We start from the raw sequence: 16,533 nt of genomic DNA on the forward strand, positions 1-16,533 counted from the left end.
TACGATTACTGCAGTACAAAATACTACACCAGTCTCTATTGAGGGCCTGTTTGGATATTTATTTATTTATTTATTATTAAAATTTATATGATAGAAGATGGTTCTTGTTCTACACTGCTTGCTCATAATTGATTCTTATTAAACTTACTAACACATTTACTCTTATTAAACTTTTATTTGCCATCAAGGCACACTGAGAAGACCTAATCAAGTTCATTGTGTACTATGTCATGGACACGAGCTGTTCTTCATGGAAACAATGGCTAAAAATAAATTGTTCAAACTGCGAATTACATCTGCTTTTGAAGGTAGCAACGAAAAGGGGGAAAATCTTTGTTTCTGTTCTATATTTAGTGTGGTTTATGTTAGGCTGGCAGCAAAAAAGAAGCCCATATAAGTTAGAGGTTTTTATGCCATGTACATGTTGAGTTAATAATTGTTTATCTCTTTGGACTCTGGGTGCTTTTTAAAAGTAAACATAGATTGTTCTCATCAACAACTCAATGCATAGATACTCAGTTGTTGATTTTTTTGTTGGTGCCCTCCCCAAAACTGGGGTGAGTGAGTGGGACAGAGTACCTGCATATAAAGACAAGCATATCATCTGAATGGAAGTTGCCATAACAAAAAGAAATGTTCTAACTAGTGGTAGGATCCTAACCAACAGTGTGCCAACGGAGACCTTAGGGCAGCACACAATCTTTAGCTTAATTTTACATGTGAACAGTACTGACTTGGAATACGAGTGTGTATGTGGTGGTGGTGGGGAACTTATAGGTTGTAGGTGCGGAGAAACAGGATGAAAGAGAAAAGGAAGTGACACAAAAAGGGAAAGGGTAGTTCTAACCATATCTAACAATCTTATTGTGGCTCAGGCAAGTTTCCACCATATGTGGGACGTGTATATACTGTACTTGTAATCATAGTGGATACTGGTGCTATTATCAAGTTTTACCAACTCTTCCTTTTCCAGGCAAAAAGCTAGTCTTTCTTTTTCCTGGCATTCAGTGCACACTTGGAGATAGACACCTTTGTATCATAGCTTATAGAAATCTTCTTCGGCAAAGGCAGTTGTGAAACAGATCAAATGAAGGAGGAGAGGCATTACCATCCTAGGGGTCTAGCCCATTAGGCTTCTGTCACAGCTGCCCTTTCTCTGGTTGAAACTCAACCATGCTGGAAAGCTTGCAAAAACAATTTTCTGGAAATGTACTTTCTGTGATGGAAAATGCATTTATTCTTAATATGGGAGAAGTTATTTCCTTCTAAGCCATCCCATTATTTCTACAATGTGAGATTTCCCAGCCTACCTCTATGATTGAGACCAAGGGATCTGTCAGTTTACGTTTTTTGGAATTTATATTTTTTCTGCCTTGGAATCTGTCCTTTCTTATTTTTGTTCTAGTTCATAGCAAGGGGAGGGAGGGAGGGAGGGAGGGAGGGAGGGAGGAAGGAAGGAAGGAAGGAAGGAAGGAAGGAAGGAAGGAAGGAAGTTTAACTAAAGTCCTAGTGCCTACTTGGAGGAGATTTAGATAGGGTTGTTCTCCGTATTAATCAATCCTGTGTTTTCCAAGGAGCTTCAAGAATCAAAACAAAAGAAGAGTATTTTCTAGAGCAGATTGAGGCTTAAACTCAATTTGAGTGGATTTATGGATTATGGATTCTTCTGGTGCCAGGGATTTTCCATTTTCAGTTCTGAATAAGGTTGCATTTCCTCAGACAAAATCCATGTGCAATGTGAGTCTTGCTGGATTCAGTGCGCCACTTGCTCCCTTTCCAGGAATGAGATTCTCTTCTCATTGTTGTTCATCCTGTGCCACTTCCCACATGGGCTACTGTAATGCAGCCTTCGTGGGGCTGCTCTTCAGAAGCAATAGATGTACTACTTCTCAGGCAACCTCTGGGAGAAGATCAAGTGGCTGGTTGTCACCCACAAAGTCTTCCATGGCACAGAGACTGGTTATCTTGGGGACGGTCTTTCTTTCATTGCTTCTACTTATCCTGTAAGGTCCAAGAGATAGGACACACTGTATGTGCTATCTATTAAACAATGCCAACTGATGTGGCCTAAAAAGCATGTTTTCCTTGTTATGAAGCCTCTTCTCTAGAACAATCTTTCTCTCTCCCTGCTCCCCCAAATTTTAAAGACTCTTGACCCTGCCCCTTTTAAACAAGCCGTGAAGACCTAGCTTTGTCCCGGGGTGAAATCCAGCAGGTTCTGACAGGTTCTGGAGAACCGGTAGCGGAAATTTTGAGCAGTTCAGAGAACTGGCAGCAGAAATTTTGAGTAGTTCAGAGAATCGGCAAAGACCACCTCTGGCTGGCCCCAGATTGGGGCAGGAATGGGGATTTTGCAGTATCCTTCCCTTGGAGTGGGGTGGTAATGGAGATTTTGCAGTATCCTTCCCCTGCCACGCCCACCAAGCCATGTCCACCAAGCCACACCACCCACCAAGCCACGCCCACAGAACCAGTAGTAAAAAAAATTGGATTTCACCACTGCTTTGTCCCCAAGAAAAAGATTTGTTCATGTGAGCTGTACTATGTTGGGTTTATTTAAATGTGTGTCCGTTCTCCCTCTAATCTTGTTTATTTTGTTGGTTTAATGCTTTGTGGTTGAGGTTTTAATTTGCACATTGCAAGATTCAATCTGGATCAGTCACCGGGACTAGAGATTTAGTGTTCCGAGCATTTGGACATTGCCCCAAATTGCTATGAATTGCACACTAATATGCACACTGCTGTAAGAGCTTTTGCTTGGAGACCTGAATCTTTCTGCTAATTGACAATACCCAAGGTGCATTCCGATGTGCATCCAGCAGAAACAAATAAAAGCTGTCCTCATTTGTCGTTCTAATGCTTATCAGTATGCAATTAATTTGCTGATGCAGCTAAAGGTTTGCATACAAATGCCCAGAAAGTTGAGTAGCTGCAGTGTATTTTTAACTATGCAGAGCAAAAACATTGTGACACAAGTACATGAAGAGAAATTAGTCATGGTTCTAGCTGAAAATCTTTGTTAATGAAGCGTGAAGTAGGCATATGTCCAAGTGGGGCATATAATGAGATGAGGAAATTTTTATGAGCCTATGGAGAATGCAGTAAGGCATTCCTCTGTTGATTAAAGGAGTGGAGGGTAAAAAATGGTATCATTTCTTAATCAGAACAGAGCTGAAAGGGACCGTGGAGGTCTTCTAGTCCAATCCCCTGCTTAAGCAGGAGACCCTAAACCAGTGATGGCTAACCTTTTTGCCATCGCGTGCCAGGAGAGGGGGGGCAGGGGAGGGTCACACGCGCACGTGCCCATGCGCATGTGTGTGCAACCCCCTCCACCCTCCCCCCCCATTCCTGGCACATGATGGCCTGGTAGGCCCATTTTTCTTTCTTACCTGGTTCCAAATCCTCTCTGTGTATCTGGGAATGGCGAAAACAGCCTTTCCCACTCCCTTGGAGGCCCTACAGAGGCTGAAAGGGCCCATTTTCCAACTCCCAGTGGGACAGGAAGTGACATTTTTTGCTGTCCCCAGCCTCCAGAACCTCTCTAGGAGTCTCTAGGAGCCTCTCTAGGAGTCTCTAGGAGCCTCTCTAGGAGTCTCTGGAGGCTGGGGACAGGAAAAAACGTCACTTCCTGTCCCACCGGGAGTGGGAAATCGGCCCTTTCAGCCTCCGTAGGGCCTCCAAGGGAGTGGGAAAGGCTGTTTTCGCCGTTCCCAGATACACAGAGAGGATCTGGAGCCAGGTAAGAAAGAAAAACGGGCCTTCCCCCCCGCAGGCCCTCCAGAGGCAGGAAACAGCCTGTTTCCCTACTTCTGGTGGGCCCAGAAGGCCCGAAAATCAGCTGGCCAGTGCGCGCATGTGCCCCAGAGCTGAGCTGGCGTGCCCACTAATATGGCTCTGCGTGCCACCTGTGGCACGCATGCCATAGGTTCGCCATCACGGCCCTAAACCATTTCATATAGGTGGCTGTCCAGTTTTTTCTTTTTAAAAAAACTTTTTTCTCCAGTGATGAAGCACCCTCCGCTTCTGAAGGCAAGCTGTTCCAGTGATTAATTGTCCTCACTGTTAGGAAGTTTCTCCTCAATTCCAGGTTGCTTCTCTCCTTGATTAGTTTCCATCCATTGTTTCTTGTCTTGCCTTCTGGTGCTTTGGAGAATAATTTGACCTCTTCTTTGTGGCAGCCCCTCAAATACTGGAACACTTCTAGTCCTTCTCTTCTCTAACCATACCCATTTTGTGCAACTGTTCTTCGTATGTTTTAGTCCAGGGGTCTCCAACCTTGGCAACTTTACGACTGGTGGACTTCAACTCCCAGAATTCCTCAGCCAGCACATGCTGGCTGAGGAATTCTGGGAGTTGAAGTCCACCAGTCGTAAAGTTGCCAAGGTTGGAGACCCCTGTTTTAGTCTCCAGACCGTTAATCATCCTAATTGCTCTTCTCTGCATTTTTTCAAAAAAAAGTCTCAATGTCTTTTTTGTAATGCAGTACCCAAAACAGGATGCAGTATTCCAGATGTGGCCTTACTTATGCATCTCTAGGAATACAGGTGATCCTCTACCTATAACCAGAATTGGAATCAGAATTTCTGTTGCAAAGCAAGGCAGTGACTTGTAAAAAAAAAAAAAAAAAAGCAAAGAAATCAAGGTAAGTAAGCAATGTAAGGTAGGTGAGTTGTGCCCTATGTTATGCCTTTTTGCCACCGTTGTAAAGGGAATTATTGTAGTTGTTACCTGAATTACGCAGAATCCAGCTTTCCCAATTGACTTTGCTTGTTGGAAGCCAGCTGGGAAGATCACAAATGGCACCAGAGGACACTGAAAACATTATAAATAATGCCAGTTGCCGAGCAACCAACTTTTTATCCTGTGACCATGCAGATGCTACATTGGTCGTAAATGCAAGAACTGGTCATAAGTCACTTTCTTCAGTGCTGTTGCAGTGTTGAATTGAGTGTTGCTCAACAAAAGGTTGTAAATCAAGGACTATCTGTAAACAGTTAAGGGTGTACCACATAATAGAAATCAGTTGGCTTCTAATTGTAATAAGCAATATTTATATGGTAAGACTTCAACTCTCATAAACAAGGATGTATAAAAAGAGAGCAGGCATCCTAAGACTTTGGATAACTTTCTTTCAAGAAGAGCCATGTGGAGCATTGTTAGAAGTGCCGTAGTATCTCATCATTTCCCTGGCTAAAACCTGCTAATACCTTTAGAGGCAGCCTATGCAATCTACTGTATATGAAACTACAAGCAGGAGCAATGCATGTTTTTCACTGTACATTTCACATATAGAAGTAAGAATTTAAAGTCATATCTGGCCCTCTGGTGCTAACTGGGGAGGATGAGGTTATGGATAATCATGGAGCATGGAGATAATCCATGCTCTAATGCAGTGGTGTCAAATTCTATTTCATTGAGGGCCGCAACAGGGTTGTATTTGACCTTGGGGGGGTAAGGGGGGAGTGGTGGTCCTCCTGAGCTCCTGGCAGAGGTACCACGGGCTTGTCCTTTGCTGTTTCTGAGGTGGCCCTATGGGCCAGATCTAAGCACCCCGCGGGCCAGATCCGGCCCCCAGGCCTTGAGTAGCCCCCCCACCCTTGTTCTAATGGGAGTCTGCAGCCAGCAGAAATGATCCTGGAGAATTAAACGGGAGGAAGCACTGTGTACACTGTTCTGAATTTTGAAAGAATATACAATACGTTTTTCATAAATAAATAAATCTGAAGCATACAAACACTGTTCTCCTATTGCAGTGGCTCGAGAAACCAGGAAAGGCAGCCAAGTTAAGAAGAACAGCTACGGCAAAAGTGTCTTGGGCATGAAAGAAGGTTTCTCCAAGACCAGACATACAGTTGGGTAACATGAGGTAGTTACCAGGAACAGCAAATATTGGACAATTACAACAAAGTGTTGGAGGGAAACATTAGATCCATGCAATCTGCCCTACTCTTCTTCTGAAACTTGGCCTCTTTGGGGCTATACAGACCTGTTTATGGTGCTGAAGAAAGATCGAACCAGCTTTTGTACATATGACAGAGCATTGTCACATTTGTCAGTTCAAACAATGGGCTCTGGGATGCTCTGGGATCCTTCGGGTTAGCTATTCTCACACTCTTCTTCTACTCCAATTTTTAATTTGGTCCAGCAACCCCTTCGCTAGCTAGGAGAAAGCAGTGGGAATTTTCTCCAAATTGATTCTTATTTTGAATATAAGTAAGCTTTCCCTTCCGAATATCCATTTTTCTTTCAAAGATCACCTGATGGATAACCTCCTAATGCACATCTGGCCATTTTAGGCAACAGACCTATATACTTTTAGACCAAGGGTGGGTTCTACTTACCTTGACTACCGGTTCACAACGGGATCGCGCTCGCGTGCTCGCTTCGCGTGCGAACTCGCCTTGCTTCTGCACATGCACAGAAGCTTCTGCACATATGCAGATCACTTCTGATGATGTCAGGGTCAGTGGGCGGCGCCTCCTACCGGTTTTACTACTGGTTCTATAGAATCAGTCTGAACCGGGGGCAACACACCACTGCTTTAGACTCACCAGAAATCACAACATATTCAGAGTAACTGGAGACTATAAATATTTTGTAGGCACTGTTCCCCTTTCCATTGGGGGGGAAAAACACTACTTCCATAATTTACTTAGAACAAACAACCATCTTGGCTAAGGCGTCTCTGGACTGACCAAAGAAACTATAATTCATCTGATGGATTTTACCCAAGTTGGCAACCCCTGATGCATTAAACTAAGCAAGCATTCACTTCCTTTTCAAATATTTTCCAGATGCCTCTTAAACAACACTGGATGCCTTGCTCATCTCAACAATTCGTCGAGGATTTCTGAATTAATCTAATGAAGTCTTTGTTTGGAAAGCAAAGCGGTGACAGTGGATTCCATTCATAGATCCGTTTCACCTAGGTGTGTTTATCATTTTAAAATCTTTAAATGCTCTTCCTTCGGTCTTAAAACGCAGAATAGTTTCTGCCAGTCTTATCATGTGCATTCCATGAAACTAGTACTCAAAGAATAGGAAGAACCCACCAAAGTCCTAGAAATTAAAGAGAGTGTCACGAAGAGCAACAGGTTAAAGATTATACTGCGGAAAACAAAAACAGTTTAAAAGATTCCAGCAGGTAGAGTTGGCAGTCATACTTAAGAGACTTCTTTTGTATTTTATAATCCTCTTGGAAATTGTCCTATTTAAACAACCAGTAACTAATTCTGCCTATGTAAAATAAAGAAAACAACAGGCTAGGAAAAGAAAAACAATGAAAAGAAAAGAAGGCTGAAATGTTAAGGTATAAATCCCACTGTGGTAATATTTGGTTGGATTGCAAATTGCCCTCATATTAAGCTCTAAAGTACTTTGCAAATACTAGCTCTCTGATAAGTTATCTGTAACTTTCTCATTAATCTTTTCTTTGGTACAGAAAGAAAAGAATGTCATGGCAAGCAAAAAGAGATAAAAGCCAAAAGATGGAAAAATTGAAGACTCCTGCTTCTCCTCCTTCTTTAGTTAATTGTTTTTAAATAATCTTTGGCCAAGGTACCTACAGTACATGGAAGCATTGGAAATACTCAGGGGTGGGATTCTACTGGTTTGGACCGGTTTGGGCAACTGGTAGCTCTGATGATCAGCTGGGAGCGAACTGGTTTGCTCCGACGATCAGGTGGGCCCGCCCGTCCCTGCGCTTTACTGACCAATATCTTCTCAGCTGATTCATGCAGTAGAACGGATTGTCGTGCCTCAACTGTGTTACTCCCCAGCAGTAACGCAGTAGGTAAGTTTTCGTAAAACTGTGCGCACCTGTGAAGCGAGCAATCACTGAACCTGTTGTTAAACCAGCAGGATCTCACCAGTGGAGATATTCCTTTATACTTCATCCCAGGCAGAATCTAGACTGACCATGATCACAGGAAAACAATTCAGGTAGAATAGGCAGGTAGAACCCTTTGATTGAAGTCAATTGTTCTGCTGTGAGAATTTACCCTTTTCAAAAAAAGTAAAAGAGAATAAATTGTCTGCCTCCCATGTTTCTGCCTTTGCCTTTCAAATGTTTATTTTTTTCCCAAACTCTGTTGTGCTACAAGAGCAATTTAAAAATTCCCTCCAGTGAAAATCTCCCATTTCAAGTTTTGAAGGAATGCTCAACAGCTGTAAAAGAGCATTTTCTGGACTATTAACAGAATCAAGATTGCTCATGATTGCAAGTTCCTACTTCAGATGCCATGCCAACAACAGGGATCTCGATCACATGAACACCATGACTAGGCCTTTATCTGAAAGATTGCCACACATCTGGCAAAGAAACTGGCATTCCATTCTTCATAGAATCAAAATTTCCCCAGCGGCTTTAAAGGGCAGAAGAAAATGTCTGATTATTTCTTGATGATCTATCAGCCACTAAAGCAGCCAAGGGTATTAGAAACAATCACTAACAACTGACATTTTCAAAAGCCCTCCAATTCCATTTTCCTTCCACATTTCTTTCTGTTTATAGTTAAAATAATCACCCTTCTGGAACTTTAGACAGTTTGGGAGGGAGCTTTCAGAGAACAAAATATTGGGGAAATTTGCTTCAGTCCAACATTTTGTGCTTGAAAATAGCCTCTTTTCCAAAGCTAGTAAAGGGCAACACTTCAGTCTGCAAGCTTCCAGATTATCAGAATTATGTAATGAAATTGCCTTAGTCAAATATTCCTGCCCATTGAAATAACCAGCTTTTCAAGGTGGTGCATGATAACTTATATTGACTAGAAAGGACATTTTGTTTTCATCCCTACTGACAAATAATGGACAAGTAAGCCATTGATTAAAATCCGTTTTCCCTTAAAATTAACCTAAAAATTGTAAACTTTTTTCAATACCTCATTCTAGGAATAAGCTTCATATTTTTCCCCAAAAAAGGTACCGTTTCCCCAAAAATAAGACCCTGTCTTATATTTTTTTGAACCATGAAATAAGCGCTTGGCCTTATTGCCATGCACTCAAAAGCCCGATTGGGCTTATTATCAGGGGATGTCTTATTTTGGGGAAAACAGGGTATATGATCTAAAATGATACTAAAACATTTTATTGTACTTCTAGCAAAAAAGCACTTGAACAACACATAGCTTTGCTTCTATTCATTAGCGATGCAATTCTTGTTACAGCTGATATCCTTTAGTTCAATGCTCCAAATTAAAAGGCTGCCTTTTACAAAATATTCTGGTTTTTTTTTAATCGAACCAGAAACATTTGTTTAAAAATTGCCTTTCTGCATGCTGCCCTCCCCTTCATATTTAGGGTAGCTTTGCAAAACAACAAAAACAGTCCAGAGGTGGGTTTCAGCAGGTTCTGACCAGTTCTGGAGAACCGGTAGTGGAAATTTTGAGTAGTTCGGAGAACCAGTAGTAAAAATTCTGACTGGCCCCGCCCCCATCTATTCTCTGCCTCCCAAGTCCCAGCTGATTGGGAGGAAATGGGGATTTTGTAGTATTCTTCCCCTGGAGTGGGATGGAAATGGAGATTTTACAGTATCCTTCCCCTGCCACGCCCACCAAGCCACGCCCACCAAGTCATGCCCTGCCCACCAAGCCACACCCACAGAACCGGTAGTAAACATTTTTGAAACCCACCACTGAAACAGTCCCTCACTAATTCTTCAGAACAGGGGTCTCCAACCTTGGCAACTTTAAGCCTGGAGGATGTCAACTCCCAGAATCCCCCAGCCAGCTTTGCTTTGCTGCCTGGGGGATTCTGGGAGTTGACATCCTCCAGGCTTAAAGTTGCCTCCAGCCTTAGATTCCTCTTCCTTCTTCTCAACTTAGCTGTGACTTTAAATGAATCTCTGCAGCTGTAGATTCCTATTCAGACCACCTATCCAAATAACCTACCTTATGGTTTGAACTCTTTGTGCTGCCAGCAGAGAACATTAAGTTCAACCCTGAGTTATATACATTCTCTTCTGTTGAAAATTTGAGTGTCAATCTGTGAATGACTAGGGATGTGGCCTCTTTATCTACTGTATGTTCTTACAACTAGATGGTCTGTTGGTCTGTTGATCTTTAGGGTACATCATAATATAAACAAACGTATCTACAGTAGTTTTCATCTGACTATGATAAAGTAAGATTATTTATTAGCACAAACACAGTTTTAGACAGTGTTGTAGTTAGTGAAATGTTGCCTAGTCTCCTGTCTTTACTCACTATGAAATAAACAAGAGCAATTTCCTCATTGTTTAGAGGGAAGTTTTGAGAAGGAAGGAAAGTTGTATTTTAAAGACTACTCATACTTTACTCATAAAGTAAAGGCTAGCATCACAGGAGAAATTTCAAAAGCTTTGGCCTCATTAACTGTCACCCACTGTCTTCTCATCCAAAGCAATCTTTAAAAACTTGCAGGTTAAATGTCAATGTTTTAATCATCAGGTTTGGGTATAAAAAACATAAAGCACTTCCTTGTATCAATAGAAGAAAATATTTGTAGCTCCAAGTTGAACTGTGGGATTCTCTGAGCTTGGTGGTGTTTTTTTTTACAGACATTTCATTACCAAACTAGATAATATCATCAGTGCTAGTAGTGGGGTTTGCTCTCATTTAATATACTAGTGGCTTGCCCAGTCAGTGTTGGTGAGAGTGGTCTTGTGGCTCCTTGATCAGGCTATTGTTTACTGTTAGCTTGTTTGTCTGAGTTGGTAGGTCCTTGATTTGGGATATCATCTAGCGCTGATGGTGTTACCTAATTTGGTAAGGAAACATCTGCAAGAAAACAACCAAGCTCAGAGAACATCAAGCACCTCATACTTACTTGTATTCAGTGTATAAATTGTTTCCTTAATCAGGTCGGGTCAATAAGCATTTGGTGTGATGGGAGTTGTAGTCTAACAACATCTAGAGATCTAATATATATATATATATATATTTATATATATTATAAATATATATACTTTATATATTTTTTCTTTATATATATTTTTACTTTATATATATATATATATATATATATATATATATATATATTATATATACTTTATATATATATTTATATATATATAAACTTTATATATATATAAAACTTTATATATATATATATATATTTCTTTTTTTCTTTTTCTTTTTTTTTGCTTTAATTTATATGCCGCCCTTCTCCGGAGACTCAGGGTGGCTTACAATGCGTTAAGCATTTTTCTGCTAAGTATATGTTTATTATTTTTTCCAAAACTGAACTTGATACTTCTATAGATTCAAATTATAGATTCTGGGTTTTTTTTTTAAAAGAGACCATAAAAAAGCAAGAGGTCATGTCATTCAAGAAAGAAAAGAGAAGTAAACGCAGCTATATAGAATATATTGAACAAATGAATACATAAATATAAAGATATCAGATTGAGTTTTGTACTATTAACTACTACTCTTGAATAATCACACGATTCTGCCCAGTCTTCTGTTTGTTTAATTGTGCTTAGTGGAATTTATCAGACAGATTTGTAAATTCTGTATTTAGTTCAGAGAACTGTTTCTCCCTTCTGAAAAACGGGAAAGCTGGGAACTTCCAGATGCTGTTGAAGGACAATTCCCCTCATTCATGACTAGGTTGGCCAGGACAGAGGCTATTTGATGTACAGATAGTCCATGACTTACGACAATTTGTATAGTGACTATTCAAACTTACAACAGCATTGAAAAAAAGTGATTTGTGACCATTTTTCACACTTATGACCATTGCAGCATCCCCATGTTCATGGGATCAAGATTCATCCACTTGGCAACTAGCATGTATGGAAGATGGTTGCACTGTTCCAGGGTCATAGGATCACCTTTTGCAACTTTCTGACAAGCAAAGTTAATGGGGAAGCGGCAGGGGTGGGTTCTAAAATTTTTTACTACCGGTTCTGTGGACGTGGCTTATTTTGTGGGCATGGCTTGATGGTCATGTGACAATTCTTTAGGATTTAACAGAGGTACTGGTCTACCAGGCTTTTAACTGTTTGCAGAGATGTACCGGTCTACCCATTTGTTCTTGGAGCGTTCTGGTTTACCCATTTGTTTTTGGAGGCACCGGTCTACCCATTTATTTTTGGAGGCACCGGTCTACCACCACACTGCCTTTTAACACTGATCAGCTGTAGGGCGGCCCTTTGAAGCCCTGCGGCAAGAGTTTAAACAGCTTTTTCCTTCTAGCCAATCAGCTGGGACTTGGGAGGCAGCGAATAGATTGGGGGCGGGCCCAAATAAAAGGTAAGAATAACACGGGGGGCGGGGCAGGGAGGGCCCAGCTCCCGAACAAAGAGAACTGGTTCGGTGATGTCATATCGTCACTGCTACCGGCTTGGCCCAACTGGGCTGAACCCGGAGGAACCCACCACTGGGAAGTGGGGTTACTAACTTAACAACTGTAGTGATGGGCAAGAAAGATTGTAAAATGGGGCAAAACCATGGTCTCACTTAGCAACAGAATTTTTTTCAATCTCTGGAGTGCCCAGAATAAGGGAGAATAAGGCCCCTATGTCATTGGGGTTGCTTTAAGTTGAACACCATTTGGAGATGAGTCTCTTGGCATTCTTGTGCCTCATTTTAACAGAGCTTGCTCAAAAGCACAAACTACTCAAAGGCCATTCTGCTCATCCCTGACTTTTTCTCTTAATAATTTTTATTGCAGAAGTTTTTTCAACAGAATTAAAGACAGTACAAATTTTGAATTAAACAGGAATGAAGAAAAGTAATAAGAAGGTGAAAAGAAGTATAGAAAAAGGGAAGGGAAGGGAGAGATTATTTGAAGGATGGCCTCTCTCCAGTGACATTTATCCATCCCATTAAGTCCAACAGAAGGGGCTTGTTGCAAATTCTGTCCATTAGCGAGTGTCATCTGGTGGGACCCAAAAAGGCCTTTTTTGCTGCTGCACCCATCCTATAGAATAACATTTTCCCCAGGCCCAACCTCGATGGCCTTCTGGGCTGACCTGAAGACCTGGCTTTGCCACCTGGCCTGATCAGAGAATGGTGTGGAGCCCCTAAAATGACTATAGTGTTCTTAAATTTTCTGTGCTCTCCCATTGATTTTATTATATGCTTTTAATTGTTCAATTGCTTTTAACAATTGTGTGGCTGTTATTTATTATTTATTGCAGGGGTGAAATTTACTTACCTTCCCTACCGGTTCGGAAATGCATGCGCCCTGCGCATGGACCCTCTGCGCCAGTGGTGAAATGTAAAATTTGTTACTACTGGTTCTGTGGGCATGGCTTGGTTGGGGGGGGGGGGTAGTGTGACTGGGTGGGCATGGTCAACTTTTTTTTTTTTTACTTTTAAAAGCATTTTTTCTACAACCTTAAGAGTGGCGGGGGGGATGGTTTCGCAGGTGTGCCTGCTGGAGCTACATGTGTTTGCCTGCCCCTTGCGCGGCCCCGTTGCGAACCGGCAGTAAAGGTAAGTAGAACCCACCCCTGCTCCATTCCCACCCCACTCCTGGGGGAAGGACATTGCAAAACTTCCATTCCCAGCCCACTCTGGGGCAGCCAGAGGTGGTATTTGCCAGTTCTCTGAACTGCTCAAAATTTCTGCTACAACATAATTGATAGGTATTCCGATCTCCACCTATGTTTGAGGACAAAGGATTTCAACCCAATGCTGACCTCACCAAATTCTTATTTCTCTTAAATGAAAGTGAACTGCTCTTTAGTCAGCGTAAATGTGATTTGCACTTCTGACTTTAGAAACCATCTATGCTGCAGTGGTCAGTTTGCAAGGTAATGCTCTGATTTGTATCTGTTTCTCTCAAAGAAAGCAATGTAGAACAGCTCCTCCCATAATACATAATTTTGATTACGGTTTTAGAGAGGAAGAATTAAATGAAGTTTAGGGATGATAGGAAGGATGTGAAGAAACATGATTCCAATCTGAGAAAAAATAATAAATCTTTTCCTCTGCTGCCCGCTGAGGGATTTTTAATATAGGAATACATGTGCTTTCATAGAATCTTAGTTTGCAAATGCTGCTTTTGGAAATGCATGCACCATCACATTAAAACTACAGTAAGGTTTCCATCTCTGGATTGAAAAAATCCAGATGGCTACTAGAGGATAGAAGCTAGTGCCTAGGAACTGATCCCACAAACGCCTTGCAGCGGAGGGTTACCAGATATCTGAACAAGCAAAGATGGACACATACAATTGGAAAGAAGGAGAAAGGAGGGAGAAGAGGAATGTACTAACTGTTTACCTTTCTTGGCATCCACAACAAAAATTACAGTGAAACTGGACTTTTAATGAATGTACTTTTTCCAGCATCAAAAAGACTGGTTTCCCCCCCTCCCCAATATGTAACATTTTTCCGATGTCTTTATTTTCAGGAACACATACTAGCAATTATATAGAATCTTAAATGCCATTCTTTTTGACCTTGATCACAGAAACCCATGACAAGTCACACAATCTACAGACTCCAGTGACTGCAAATTTGAAGGGGCTGGATTAAAACCAAATAGAGGGATCAGGAAATAAACTAAATAATGTAAATCTAGACTGTCGAGTCTGTCAACAGATGAGGAAAAGAAACTTACAAAGTCACAATTCATTAAAGTTTGAATGTCTACTGTTGTGGAAATAGTCCAAAAAAAAAAAAAAGACAACCTCAAGATACTCCCAAAGCTGGACAATATGACCTCCTTTTAATGGACATTTGATAACCCTACTGCATCTGAATAATCTAGTGCCTCAGAAAGGAGTAACATGAGACTAACCATGACTATAACTGAGTTTCTGTCAAACCATTGCAAGCAGATATCTTTGCAGACTCTGCTGGCTGAGAAGTTGGCTTGGCAGAACAATTGGCTGACTTTCTCGGGCACATCTGATGAGGGAATTATGGAGGGATTGGAGGAGGGAGCTCAAGTCTACAAAAGCCAACTCCCAACTGGCCATCAGTAGAAGTGGTTGAGAGAAGAATAGGGGCTTGTCAATCCTGTCGCTCAGGCCACCTGAGTGGGTTAGAGCAGCTGTCCCCCAACCTTTCCGGCTCCACAGACTGGCAGTGGCGGTGGCGGAGGGGAGGGGATGGTTTCGCATGTGTGCCTGCTGGAGCTACATGTATTTGCCTGCCCCTTGCGCGGCCCCGTTGCGAACCGGCAGTAAAGGTAAGTAGAACCCACCCCTGCTCTATTCCCACCCCACTCCTGGGGGAAGGACATTGCAAAACTTCCATTCCCAGCCCACTCTGGGAGGTGTGGTATTTGCCAGAGGTGGTATTTGCCAGTTCTCTGAACTGCTTAAAATGGATTTTGGGGGATGGTCTTTCATTACCAGCAGGAAGGCCTTTGACACAGAAGAGAGGCTTCGGAGTGTCCTGATAGATGGTATTGTTTAGTTGAAGAGACCAGGAGCATGCCAACTCTGGCAGGACATACCCACCGGGCACAAATCATGTGAAAATAGACAGCCCCTCAAATAACCATGCCTTATACCATGGAGGGCTCCATAGCTAATAACCAACATATTCAACGACTTTGAAATCTACTTGATCTGTCACAGTGTTGGATCACTGAAAATAGCTTGAATTCTAATTTGATGCCAAGTGATGGTACTTTTGTTAGATCTCATGAAGAGATCTGCTGGATCTAAATTTATATTCTGTATTAAGATCCTGTTGGAAAGTAACCAGATAGTCAGGAGAAAGATGTCTTCTCTCATAGAAGTTCCTGAGCAGCTGATATTTCAAATACATGACTTATTATTCATGCTAACAGCCCAATCCATCATAAATTTGTTAGGTCTCCTTTTCAAGTTTGTTGCTGTTAGTTGCAAAGTCTTGTCCGACCCATCGCAACTCCATGGACAATGTTCCTCCAGGCCTTTCTGTCCTCTACCATCCCCCGGATTCCATTTAAGCTCATGCCGACTGCTTCAGTGACTCCATCCAGCCACCTCGTTCTCTGCCGTCCCATTCTTCTTTTGCCCTCAATTGTTCCCAGCATTAGGCTCTTCTCCAGTGAGTCCTTCCTTCTCATTAGGTGGCCAAAGTATTTGAGTTCCTTTTCAAGTTACTGCATGCGAAATCATACAATACGCTTAGAGGAAGGACATGCCATGAGTACAAATCTCCTTTTATTTACACAAGGGGGTGGAATGCACCATCCAATTCATTAATAAATACCTTCTCTCCATTTTTTGATCCCATTACTCTCAAACTGGTGGAGGTTGAGGAAAGCTGTAGTTAAAAAACACAAACCCCACAAACTGGAGAAAGGCTGCCACAGACTTACGATGTGATTCAGACAATCCAACACTGCTTATGTTTTTATCGGTAAATGAAAAGACCTATTAAACTTTGTCAACTGAGAAAAAACGTGTACCTTCTGGAATTGATCACTGCATGCATTTTCCAACTCCGTGATTCCAAATATAGTCAGTAGATGGTGCTCAGGAATATCCCAGGTAGCTTCAGGACGATTGGGTTCCCTCTGGGTTTTTTTTTTTTTTCATTTACATTTACTGTGTATTCATAGTAATCCAATCAAGATGTTGTGGTGGGATGCGAGCCAATC

This window comes from Pantherophis guttatus, chromosome 2, assembly GCF_059756535.1.
Source record: "Pantherophis guttatus breed Tessera chromosome 2, ASM5975653v1, whole genome shotgun sequence".
NCBI classification, from domain to species: domain Eukaryota; kingdom Metazoa; phylum Chordata; class Lepidosauria; order Squamata; family Colubridae; genus Pantherophis; species Pantherophis guttatus.